The 11,472-nt window shown below is 45.0% G+C and overlaps 4 non-coding genes and 1 pseudogene across 4 annotated transcripts; all 5 read right to left on the reverse strand.

Moving 5' to 3' along the window:
- Positions 1–1,722: 1,722 nt before the first annotated feature.
- On the reverse strand, positions 1,723–1,913 carry LOC130334319 (U2 spliceosomal RNA). Its single transcript, XR_008876143.1, has one exon. It is a non-coding gene; the product is annotated as a U2 spliceosomal RNA (small nuclear RNA).
- Positions 1,914–4,000: 2,087 nt separating this feature from the next.
- LOC130334320 (U2 spliceosomal RNA) lies at positions 4,001–4,191 on the reverse strand. Its single transcript, XR_008876144.1, has one exon. It is a non-coding gene; the product is annotated as a U2 spliceosomal RNA (small nuclear RNA).
- Positions 4,192–6,281: 2,090 nt separating this feature from the next.
- Positions 6,282–6,472, reverse strand: LOC130334321 (U2 spliceosomal RNA). The gene has a single exon (XR_008876145.1). It is a non-coding gene; the product is annotated as a U2 spliceosomal RNA (small nuclear RNA).
- Positions 6,473–8,560: 2,088 nt separating this feature from the next.
- On the reverse strand, positions 8,561–8,744 carry LOC130334375 (U2 spliceosomal RNA). The gene has a single exon (XR_008876194.1). It is a non-coding gene; the product is annotated as a U2 spliceosomal RNA (small nuclear RNA).
- A 1,453-nt stretch (positions 8,745–10,197) lies between these two features.
- LOC130334381 (U2 spliceosomal RNA) lies at positions 10,198–10,334 on the reverse strand (annotated as a pseudogene).
- Positions 10,335–11,472: the final 1,138 nt, after the last annotated feature.

The following is an 11,472-nucleotide window of genomic DNA, read 5'->3' on the forward strand; positions in this document are numbered from 1 at the left end:
CCAACACCCACGGGAAGCTGTAAGCATAGAGGACATGCCTGCACCCCATTGGACTTACCTGTGTGGGTTAAATCCGGGTTATTTGACAACCTATGGCGGTGATGGTTCTGCTCAGGCAGAGCAGTGCTGATGCTCCTCATAAAGCTGTCGCTGCTGTGAAGGTTCTAGGTGACATCACAAATCCCTTTGGTTACATACACAACAAAGCTGGGTTGTTGTTGTTTACACTCTGCAAGGCCTGTGGAAGTGAGTGACATCATAGCACTGTAGTTCTGAGGGTTCAAGATGGATGCAACAATCTCCTGTTGCTTCTATGAAGGCCGTAATAGACGACATCACCAAACAGCTCCATAGTCACATACACAGCAAAGGAGAGATGTTGTTTACACCTAGTGATGTCAGTGGTATTGAGTGACATCACAGCACAGTGCTAAGGCTCCTGGGCCTGGACACAGCAGCGGCTGCAATATCTCAACGGAGAATACGTTTATATCTATGTGTGTGTGTGCGCATATATATATATATATATATATATATATATATATATATATATATATATTTCTCCGCCGAAATCACTTTTAAACCCATTTCCACCTTTTTTTCCCTTCTCTTCCTCTTACTTTTTTTTCACGGTTTTTTACGTTTTTCTCCTTTTCGCCTCTTTTCTGGGCGTATTATTCTTCTTTTTCTTCTTTTTTTTCGTCTAATGCATACCCCATCAGTGCAGCAATGCTTATTCAATACCGCCAGCAGATGGAGACACTGGGGGATAATTTTCTAAGGATTTATACTGATTTTTCCTGTCTGAATTTGTCGCACAGAAAGTTGCAGGCCAAATATGTGTGACATTTCTGCGACTTTAGCTTCTAGAGCATTTTTACAACATTATACATAGGTGCTGAATACATAAAAAGCGACTGTTCAGCGACAGACAAGTCGCATCGGCTGAAAGTAGGCCAGAATGTCAGTCCATGTTGGAGCAGGTTTAGATACAGTCTAAAGCATAGATCTCAAAGTCTGTGCACAGAATTTAGCAAGGGCCTCGCACCTTCTGATGCATCAGGTAGGTGCACAATAGCATAGCCTAACCCTCTGTACTTTGGTCTATATTGATGCGGGACATAGACAGCCAGCTGATGACCAATCCATTAGTGCAATGGATGGCTGGAAGCATTTGTCTTTGCCTTTGCAATACCACAGAAGCAATGCATGGTCAATGTACAGCAATGACACACCTGTGTGAACAGCCAGGAGACCCCCCCCCCCCATGTTATGTTACATAGTTACATAGTTAGTACGGTCGAAAAAAGACATATGTCCATCACGTTCAACCAGGGAATTAAGGGGTAGGGGTGTGGCGCGATATTGGGGAAGGGATGAGATTTTATATTTCTTCATAAGCATTAATCTTATTTTGTCAATTAGGAACATTCAGCACCCACCCGCTATCAAGGCAGCTGCCTATCATGTCATGCCCTACCTGCACAGGTGTGCTGGCTACTCAAATGATCCAATTAAGGAGGCCATTTAGTCAGCAGCAGCAGAAGTCCTGTGCCTGGACGCTCCAACAGGGGCCAGACACAAGCAGAAGCAGAAGCAGCAGAAGCAGCAGCAGCACCACCTTTTGTTTTTTGGCTGCAGCAGCAGCAAGGCCCACAGGGCTGGCTAGCTAGCAAGCAGGTAGCAATGAAAGTAGGAATCTTTCTTTTTAACCCTGTAAGGGGGTGGTGCACTGTACCCGAAGATACTGCCATATCGGGTCAATGCATAGGGCGACGGAAGCAAGCTTCGAAATCGGCCCCCGTTCTCAAAAATCCATTTAATATATGGTCCCCAGATAGGGGACGTATCAGATATTAAACTGATAAGAACAGATACTACACTTGATCTTAGCCAAAAGGCCGAGAAGCGATAACCGTGAAAGGGGCGGGCCCAACAAGGTCCCCTTCATGGGCACTATCACTGCTTGCTGTCAGGGAGGCTGCCAGACAATTTTCCATGCACACTCTGGGCTGGGGGGCAGTCAACCACCAGTACACACAGCAGAACCTAAACCCATACCATTATTGCTAAGCAGCAAGACAGGGGCCCATTGCACTCCCACGGGGCCTTTTTAAATGCAATCCATAACCCGGATTTGCCAGGAACCCTTCTTACTCCTCCTACTTGCATGTGACACTGGGCTTAGGATCTGCATAGGAAACACACACACAAGCACACACCTACCTTTGTTGCCTGCAGATGCCTCCTTGGCTGTCCCCAAACGGTATCAAACCAACACCCACGGGAAGCTGTAAGCATAGAGGACATGCCTGCACCCCATTGGACTTACCTGTGTGGGTTAAATCCGGGTTATTTGACAACCTATGGCGGTGATGGTTCTGCTCAGGCAGAGCAGTGCTGATGCTCCTCATAAAGCTGTCGCTGCTGTGAAGGTTCTAGGTGACATCACAAATCCCTTTGGTTACATACACAACAAAGCTGGGTTGTTGTTGTTTACACTCTGCAAGGCCTGTGGAAGTGAGTGACATCATAGCACTGTAGTTCTGAGGGTTCAAGATGGATGCAACAATCTCCTGTTGCTTCTATGAAGGCCGTAATAGACGACATCACCAAACAGCTCCATAGTCACATACACAGCAAAGGAGAGATGTTGTTTACACCTAGTGATGTCAGTGGTATTGAGTGACATCACAGCACAGTGCTAAGGCTCCTGGGCCTGGACACAGCAGCGGCTGCAATATCTCAACGGAGAATACGTTTATATCTATGTGTGTGTGTGCGCATATATATATATATATATATATATATATATATATATATATATATATTCTCCGCCGAAATCACTTTTAAACCCATTTCCACCTTTTTTTCCCTTCTCTTCCTCTTACTTTTTTTTCACGTTTTTTTACGTTTTTCTCCTTTTCGCCTCTTTTCTGGGCGTATTATTCTTCTTTTTCTTCTTTTTTTTCGTCTAATGCATACCCCATCAGTGCAGCAATGCTTATTCAATACCGCCAGCAGATGGAGACACTGGGGGATAATTTTCTAAGGATTTATACTGATTTTTCCTGTCTGAATTTGTCGCACAGAAAGTTGCAGGCCAAATATGTGTGACATTTCTGCGACTTTAGCTTCTAGAGCATTTTTACAACATTATACATAGGTGCTGAATACATAAAAAGCGACTGTTCAGCGACAGACAAGTCGCATCGGCTGAAAGTAGGCCAGAATGTCAGTCCATGTTGGAGCAGGTTTAGATACAGTCTAAAGCATAGATCTCAAAGTCTGTGCACAGAATTTAGCAAGGGCCTCGCACCTTCTGATGCATCAGGTAGGTGCACAATAGCATAGCCTAACCCTCTGTACTTTGGTCTATATTGATGCGGGACATAGACAGCCAGCTGATGACCAATCCATTAGTGCAATGGATGGCTGGAAGCATTTGTCTTTGCCTTTGCAATACCACAGAAGCAATGCATGGTCAATGTACAGCAATGACACACCTGTGTGAACAGCCAGGAGACCCCCCCCCCCATGTTATGTTACATAGTTACATAGTTAGTACGGTCGAAAAAAGACATATGTCCATCACGTTCAACCAGGGAATTAAGGGGTAGGGGTGTGGCGCGATATTGGGGAAGGGATGAGATTTTATATTTCTTCATAAGCATTAATCTTATTTTGTCAATTAGGAACATTCAGCACCCACCCGCTATCAAGGCAGCTGCCTATCATGTCATGCCCTACCTGCACAGGTGTGCTGGCTACTCAAATGATCCAATTAAGGAGGCCATTTAGTCAGCAGCAGCAGAAGTCCTGTGCCTGGACGCTCCAACAGGGGCCAGACACAAGCAGAAGCAGAAGCAGCAGAAGCAGCAGCAGCACCACCTTTTGTTTTTTGGCTGCAGCAGCAGCAAGGCCCACAGGGCTGGCTAGCTGGCTAGCCAGCAAGCAGGTAGCAATGAAAGTAGGAATCTTTCTTTTTAACCCTGTAAGGGGGTGGTGCACTGTACCCGAAGATACTGCCATATCGGGTCAATGCATAGGGCGACGGAAGCAAGCTTCGAAATCGGCCCCCGTTCTCAAAAATCCATTTAATATATGGTCCCCAGATAGGGGACGTATCAGATATTAAACTGATAAGAACAGATACTACACTTGATCTTAGCCAAAAGGCCGAGAAGCGATAACCGTGAAAGGGGCGGGCCCAACAAGGTCCCCTTCATGGGCACTATCACTGCTTGCTGTCAGGGAGGCTGCCAGACAATTTTCCATGCACACTCTGGGCTGGGGGGCAGTCAACCACCAGTACACACAGCAGAACCTAAACCCATACCATTATTGCTAAGCAGCAAGACAGGGGCCCATTGCACTCCCACGGGGCCTTTTTAAATGCAATCCATAACCCGGATTTGCCAGGAACCCTTCTTACTCCTCCTACTTGCATGTGACACTGGGCTTAGGATCTGCATAGGAAACACACACACAAGCACACACCTACCTTTGTTGCCTGCAGATGCCTCCTTGGCTGTCCCCAAACGGTATCAAACCAACACCCACGGGAAGCTGTAAGCATAGAGGACATGCCTGCACCCCATTGGACTTACCTGTGTGGGTTAAATCCGGGTTATTTGACAACCTATGGCGGTGATGGTTCTGCTCAGGCAGAGCAGTGCTGATGCTCCTCATAAAGCTGTCGCTGCTGTGAAGGTTCTAGGTGACATCACAAATCCCTTTGGTTACATACACAACAAAGCTGGGTTGTTGTTGTTTACACTCTGCAAGGCCTGTGGAAGTGAGTGACATCATAGCACTGTAGTTCTGAGGGTTCAAGATGGATGCAACAATCTCCTGTTGCTTCTATGAAGGCCGTAATAGACGACATCACCAAACAGCTCCATAGTCACATACACAGCAAAGGAGAGATGTTGTTTACACCTAGTGATGTCAGTGGTATTGAGTGACATCACAGCACAGTGCTAAGGCTCCTGGGCCTGGACACAGCAGCGGCTGCAATATCTCAACGGAGAATACGTTTATATCTATGTGTGTGTGTGCGCATATATATATATATATATATATATATATATATATATATATATATATTTCTCCGCCGAAATCACTTTTAAACCCATTTCCACCTTTTTTTCCCTTCTCTTCCTCTTACTTTTTTTTCACGTTTTTTTACGTTTTTCTCCTTTTCGCCTCTTTTCTGGGCGTATTATTCTTCTTTTTCTTCTTTTTTTTCGTCTAATGCATACCCCATCAGTGCAGCAATGCTTATTCAATACCGCCAGCAGATGGAGACACTGGGGGATAATTTTCTAAGGATTTATACTGATTTTTCCTGTCTGAATTTGTCGCACAGAAAGTTGCAGGCCAAATATGTGTGACATTTCTGCGACTTTAGCTTCTAGAGCATTTTTACAACATTATACATAGGTGCTGAATACATAAAAAGCGACTGTTCAGCGACAGACAAGTCGCATCGGCTGAAAGTAGGCCAGAATGTCAGTCCATGTTGGAGCAGGTTTAGATACAGTCTAAAGCATAGATCTCAAAGTCTGTGCACAGAATTTAGCAAGGGCCTCGCACCTTCTGATGCATCAGGTAGGTGCACAATAGCATAGCCTAACCCTCTGTACTTTGGTCTATATTGATGCGGGACATAGACAGCCAGCTGATGACCAATCCATTAGTGCAATGGATGGCTGGAAGCATTTGTCTTTGCCTTTGCAATACCACAGAAGCAATGCATGGTCAATGTACAGCAATGACACACCTGTGTGAACAGCCAGGAGACCCCCCCCCCCCCATGTTATGTTACATAGTTACATAGTTAGTACGGTCGAAAAAAGACATATGTCCATCACGTTCAACCAGGGAATTAAGGGGTAGGGGTGTGGCGCGATATTGGGGAAGGGATGAGATTTTATATTTCTTCATAAGCATTAATCTTATTTTGTCAATTAGGAACATTCAGCACCCACCCGCTATCAAGGCAGCTGCCTATCATGTCATGCCCTACCTGCACAGGTGTGCTGGCTACTCAAATGATCCAATTAAGGAGGCCATTTAGTCAGCAGCAGCAGAAGTCCTGTGCCTGGACGCTCCAACAGGGGCCAGACACAAGCAGAAGCAGAAGCAGCAGAAGCAGCAGCAGCACCACCTTTTGTTTTTTGGCTGCAGCAGCAGCAAGGCCCACAGGGCTGGCTAGCTGGCTAGCCAGCAAGCAGGTAGCAATGAAAGTAGGAATCTTTCTTTTTAACCCTGTAAGGGGGTGGTGCACTGTACCCGAAGATACTGCCATATCGGGTCAATGCATAGGGCGACGGAAGCAAGCTTCGAAATCGGCCCCCGTTCTCAAAAATCCATTTAATATATGGTCCCCAGATAGGGGACGTATCAGATATTAAACTGATAAGAACAGATACTACACTTGATCTTAGCCAAAAGGCCGAGAAGCGATAACCGTGAAAGGGGCGGGCCCAACAAGGTCCCCTTCATGGGCACTATCACTGCTTGCTGTCAGGGAGGCTGCCAGACAATTTTCCATGCACACTCTGGGCTGGGGGGCAGTCAACCACCAGTACACACAGCAGAACCTAAACCCATACCATTATTGCTAAGCAGCAAGACAGGGGCCCATTGCACTCCCACGGGGCCTTTTTAAATGCAATCCATAACCCGGATTTGCCAGGAACCCTTCTTACTCCTCCTACTTGCATGTGACACTGGGCTTAGGATCTGCATAGGAAACACACACACAAGCACACACCTACCTTTGTTGCCTGCAGATGCCTCCTTGGCTGTCCCCAAACGGTATCAAACCAACACCCACGGGAAGCTGTAAGCATAGAGGACATGCCTGCACCCCATTGGACTTACCTGTGTGGGTTAAATCCGGGTTATTTGACAACCTATGGCGGTGATGGTTCTGCTCAGGCAGAGCAGTGCTGATGCTCCTCATAAAGCTGTCGCTGCTGTGAAGGTTCTAGGTGACATCACAAATCCCTTTGGTTACATACACAACAAAGCTGGGTTGTTGTTGTTTACACTCTGCAAGGCCTGTGGAAGTGAGTGACATCATAGCACTGTAGTTCTGAGGGTTCAAGATGGATGCAACAATCTCCTGTTGCTTCTATGAAGGCCGTAATAGACGACATCACCAAACAGCTCCATAGTCACATACACAGCAAAGGAGAGATGTTGTTTACACCTAGTGATGTCAGTGGTATTGAGTGACATCACAGCACAGTGCTAAGGCTCCTGGGCCTGGACACAGCAGCGGCTGCAATATCTCAACGGAGAATACGTTTATATCTATGTGTGTGTGTGCGCATATATATATATATATATATATATATATATATATATATATATATTTCTCCGCCGAAATCACTTTTAAACCCATTTCCACCTTTTTTTCCCTTCTCTTCCTCTTACTTTTTTTTCACGTTTTTTTACGTTTTTCTCCTTTTCGCCTCTTTTCTGGGCGTATTATTCTTCTTTTTCTTCTTTTTTTTCGTCTAATGCATACCCCATCAGTGCAGCAATGCTTATTCAATACCGCCAGCAGATGGAGACACTGGGGGATAATTTTCTAAGGATTTATACTGATTTTTCCTGTCTGAATTTGTCGCACAGAAAGTTGCAGGCCAAATATGTGTGACATTTCTGCGACTTTAGCTTCTAGAGCATTTTTACAACATTATACATAGGTGCTGAATACATAAAAAGCGACTGTTCAGCGACAGACAAGTCGCATCGGCTGAAAGTAGGCCAGAATGTCAGTCCATGTTGGAGCAGGTTTAGATACAGTCTAAAGCATAGATCTCAAAGTCTGTGCACAGAATTTAGCAAGGGCCTCGCACCTTCTGATGCATCAGGTAGGTGCACAATAGCATAGCCTAACCCTCTGTACTTTGGTCTATATTGATGCGGGACATAGACAGCCAGCTGATGACCAATCCATTAGTGCAATGGATGGCTGGAAGCATTTGTCTTTGCCTTTGCAATACCACAGAAGCAATGCATGGTCAATGTACAGCAATGACACACCTGTGTGAACAGCCAGGAGACCCCCCCCCCCCCATGTTATGTTACATAGTTACATAGTTAGTACGGTCGAAAAAAGACATATGTCCATCACGTTCAACCAGGGAATTAAGGGGTAGGGGTGTGGCGCGATATTGGGGAAGGGATGAGATTTTATATTTCTTCATAAGCATTAATCTTATTTTGTCAATTAGGAACATTCAGCACCCACCCGCTATCAAGGCAGCTGCCTATCATGTCATGCCCTACCTGCACAGGTGTGCTGGCTACTCAAATGATCCAATTAAGGAGGCCATTTAGTCAGCAGCAGCAGAAGTCCTGTGCCTGGACGCTCCAACAGGGGCCAGACACAAGCAGAAGCAGAAGCAGCAGAAGCAGCAGCAGCACCACCTTTTGTTTTTTGGCTGCAGCAGCAGCAAGGCCCACAGGGCTGGCTAGCTGGCTAGCCAGCAAGCAGGTAGCAATGAAAGTAGGAATCTTTCTTTTTAACCCTGTAAGGGGGTGGTGCACTGTACCCGAAGATACTGCCATATCGGGTCAATGCATAGGGCGACGGAAGCAAGCTTCGAAATCGGCCCCCGTTCTCAAAAATCCATTTAATATATGGTCCCCAGATAGGGGACGTATCAGATATTAAACTGATAAGAACAGATTTTTTTTTAAGTTAGCCCTCAGAACTCAATCAGAGCTCCAAGATCTTATATGGACTCGATTGTTTTGTTCATCATCAGGTAACACTTTTATTTATTCCTAAAAAAAGACAAATTGAAATAAAATATTATAACAACAATAAAAATAATAAACATTCCAAAATTATAACAAATTCATTCCCTTTCTCCGGGCGTAAACTGCCAAGTAATCAATTAAACCATAGGTTAAGCTTCCTTTTTCCATTTCCCTTTTTACTGGGATGGCCAACCAGGCCGGTATTTTATAAGTTACCATAAATCGATCCACGTCAGGGCGAAAAGAATCATAAACTTTGTTTCTTACTGCAGGCAACTGGGCTTTAAAGGTGGATAATAGATCATCCAGGTCCTGTAAGAACAATTCTCTTTCCTCATCTGGAGCTCTCTCCAAAATAGTTTGGAAAGACCCTGAATATCCTCTTAAATCTCTCACCGGCTCTTCATTTTTCTTTTTACTCTTATGCTCTCCAATGTTCTTTTCTTCTACTATCATCTCTTTTCCAACAATTTTTGGCTCTTGGGTTACCACTTCCTTATCTTTTCTCACAGATCTTTTAATTTCTGGCTCTTGTTCAGAAACTTCTTCTTCTCTTTTCTTCTTCCTCTTTGGACAGTTCACATACATGTGACCAATTTTGTTACATAAATTACATTTACTTTTTTGGCTACAGGATTCGATTTCATGACCTTCTTTTTGGCATTTTTGGCACCACATTGAGGTGCACTCTTCCTTTAAATGGCCATATTTCTTGCATTTTCTACAGAAATTCTGCATACCTGCAAAAAACATATCTCCATTGATAACCCCTATTTTAAAACGGGCAGGGGGATAAAGAACTCTTCCATCTGCGTCTTCCTTGAACTTTACTTTAAATCTCCACTTTGTTGTCCAGACTCCATACTGATTATAAATTTTCCCAAGTGGCGCAATTTCCTCACAAAATTGGGTCAAAAGAATTATAATATCCTCCTCAGGGACGTAAGGACTATACATCCTCACCGTTAAAATTCTTTCTCTCCTGGGAAAGTGGGGAATGACTTCCACGCCCTCCCACACTGGATCAGACTTGATTGTCTCAAATTTCTTCCAAAATAAATCATAATCCTCTTCGGAAACCAAAATAACATCAAAGCACCCCTTCTTTGGAAATTCCAACATGGAAAGGATTTGTGTCTTTGCAATTTCCAAAACTCCAAAAAGAATTTCCTCCATTACAAAGGAAAGTCCTCTTCTTTTCTTCTCAAGGTCTTTCAGCAGGATCCGGACCCCATTCTTGATCTTCCCAAAAAAAGGAACCTCCTCTCCAACAGATTGAGAGGTGTCCATGATCTCTTCCATCTTCAATAGGCGTGTCCAGGCAGGGACAGAAAAACACTCCCCCAACAAAGAGTGGGCAGTGAAGGGTGATCGCCCCCCGTTGTCTGGGGACTAAGCCGGCTCCCTAATAGCAGCAGGGGGGTGAAGTCCCTCCGTTAAGAAGGACGATCCCCCCAGGCCAAGGAGCCGGGTACCCCAGACACCCTCTGACCAGACCAAGTGAGCAGATACTACACTTGATCTTAGCCAAAAGGCCGAGAAGCGATAACCGTGAAAGGGGCGGGCCCAACAAGGTCCCCTTCATGGGCACTATCACTGCTTGCTGTCAGGGAGGCTGCCAGACAATTTTCCATGCACACTCTGGGCTGGGGGGCAGTCAACCACCAGTACACACAGCAGAACCTAAACCCATACCATTATTGCTAAGCAGCAAGACAGGGGCCCATTGCACTCCCACGGGGCCTTTTTAAATGCAATCCATAACCCGGATTTGCCAGGAACCCTTCTTACTCCTCCTACTTGCATGTGACACTGGGCTTAGGATCTGCATAGGAAACACACACACAAGCACACACCTACCTTTGTTGCCTGCAGATGCCTCCTTGGCTGTCCCCAAACGGTATCAAACCAACACCCACGGGAAGCTGTAAGCATAGAGGACATGCCTGCACCCCATTGGACTTACCTGTGTGGGTTAAATCCGGGTTATTTGACAACCTATGGCGGTGATGGTTCTGCTCAGGCAGAGCAGTGCTGATGCTCCTCATAAAGCTGTCGCTGCTGTGAAGGTTCTAGGTGACATCACAAATCCCTTTGGTTACATACACAACAAAGCTGGGTTGTTGTTGTTTACACTCTGCAAGGCCTGTGGAAGTGAGTGACATCATAGCACTGTAGTTCTGAGGGTTCAAGATGGATGCAACAATCTCCTGTTGCTTCTATGAAGGCCGTAATAGACGACATCACCAAACAGCTCCATAGTCACATACACAGCAAAGGAGAGATGTTGTTTACACCTAGTGATGTCAGTGGTATTGAGTGACATCACAGCACAGTGCTAAGGCTCCTGGGCCTGGACACAGCAGCGGCTGCAATATCTCAACGGAGAATACGTTTATATCTATGTGTGTGTGTGCGCATATATATATATATATATATATATATATATATATATATATATATATATTTCTCCGCCGAAATCACTTTTAAACCCATTTCCACCTTTTTTTCCCTTCTCTTCCTCTTACTTTTTTTTCACGTTTTTTTACGTTTTTCTCCTTTTCGCCTCTTTTCTGGGCGTATTATTCTTCTTTTTCTTCTTTTTTTTCGTCTAATGCATACCCCATCAGTGCAGCAATGCTTATTCAATACCGCCAGCAGATGGAGACACTGGGGGATAATTTT

This window comes from Hyla sarda, unplaced genomic scaffold, assembly GCF_029499605.1.
Source record: "Hyla sarda isolate aHylSar1 unplaced genomic scaffold, aHylSar1.hap1 scaffold_432, whole genome shotgun sequence".
In the NCBI taxonomy this organism is placed as follows: domain Eukaryota; kingdom Metazoa; phylum Chordata; class Amphibia; order Anura; family Hylidae; genus Hyla; species Hyla sarda.